This window comes from Cnephaeus nilssonii (genome assembly GCF_951640355.1).
Source record: "Cnephaeus nilssonii genome assembly, chromosome: 23".
NCBI lineage: Eukaryota > Metazoa > Chordata > Mammalia > Chiroptera > Vespertilionidae > Cnephaeus > Cnephaeus nilssonii.
The window spans coordinates 16,116,716-16,118,227 of NC_137094.1; positions in this window are offsets into that span (position 1 = coordinate 16,116,716).

Consider the following 1,512-nt stretch of genomic DNA (forward strand, 5'->3'; position numbering starts at 1 on the left):
GGGTCTGAGTTGGGAGGGTGTGTGCACCCCACGTTGGGGGGGACCCCAGGGCCCATTGTTCTCGGCGGAAGAAAGTGCCCCCTGTGGTATTTCCCAGCCCCCTAAGTCCCTCTAGCTTTTATTGTATCTTGTTATTTTTCATCCTCGCCCGAGGATATTTTCCCCCATTGATTTGTAGAGAGAGGGAAAGACAGAAATACCGATGTGAGAGAAACACATCGATGGGTTGCCTCCTGCACGCCCCACACTGGGGATGGAGCCCACAACCCGGGCCTGTGCCCTGACCGGGAATCAAACCGTGACCTCCTGGGTCATAGTTCGACGCTCAGCCGCTGAGCCACGCCGGCCGGGCTAGTGACCATCCCTTTAGAACTTAACGGGCAACTGGGGGGGGGACTAGAGGCAAGGCCAAGCTCACGTGCATAAGCCGAGCTCTGCTGAGTTTAGACGATGAAGGCGCCGAGCAGGGTGAGATGCTGAAAGGAAGGACATGGCCTCTCTCTCTCCCTCCCTCCCCCCTCTTCCTTCCCGAACCCTTCTCTCCCCCGGCCCCGGCCCCTTTCAGGAGGGCACGCTGGCGCTGGGAAGGTGCCCCCGGCGGGCATCGGGCATCGGTAGCAAGCACCGCCTGCTGCCAGTTCACAGCTGCGGAGCCCACGAGGCCTCACCCTGGCGCTTGGCAGGCGGCCCTGGCTCCCGGGATAATGGCGCTTTGTTACCGCAGGCGAGCCAGCGTGTGAACTGAGCTGGCACCCGTGACCCCCGCAGCCCTGCCAGCCAGGCCACGTGCTCTGGTGCCCTGGAGCTCGGCACCGAACCCAGGTCCTTGGACCAAACGCCCGGCACCTTCCCAGGAGGGCCCCTGGGCATCAGTTCAGGTGGGCAACTGAAGGCAAATCAACTGAATTCAGTGGTCCCACGAACTGTCCACGTGGCCCGGGGACAATGTATCTTTTTATTGATTTCTACCTTTTATTGATTTCTTTTATTGATGTTTCTATCTCCCTCTCCCTTCCTCTCTGTAATCAATTAAAAATATATTTTTAATATATATATATTTTTATTGATTTCAGAGAGGAAGGGAGAGGAGAGAGAGATAGAAACATCAGTGATGAGAGAGAATCATGGATCGGCCGCCTCCTGCACGCCCCACACTGGGGATCGAGTCCGAAACCCGGGCATGTGCCCTGACCGGGAATCAAACCGTGACCTCCTGGTTCCTAGGTTGATGCTCAACCACGGAGCCACGCCGGCCGGGCTCTACGGGATATTTGAATACAGTGGTTGAAGCTACATTAACGCCAGCCTTCTGCACACTGGGAGGCTGGGAGATTAGTAACCGGGGGAGGTGGGGGGGGGGGGGAGGAAGGAATGGGTGGGGAGGCCCGGCCCTGGGCGCCAGGCACCGGCGGTGGCATCGCCATCCCCGGGCAGTGGTGTCTCAGAGAAGCAGCATGAAATCGGACAGCACAGCGGGGCCACGTCCGTCTTCCCAGATCGGGGGGCGTGGGG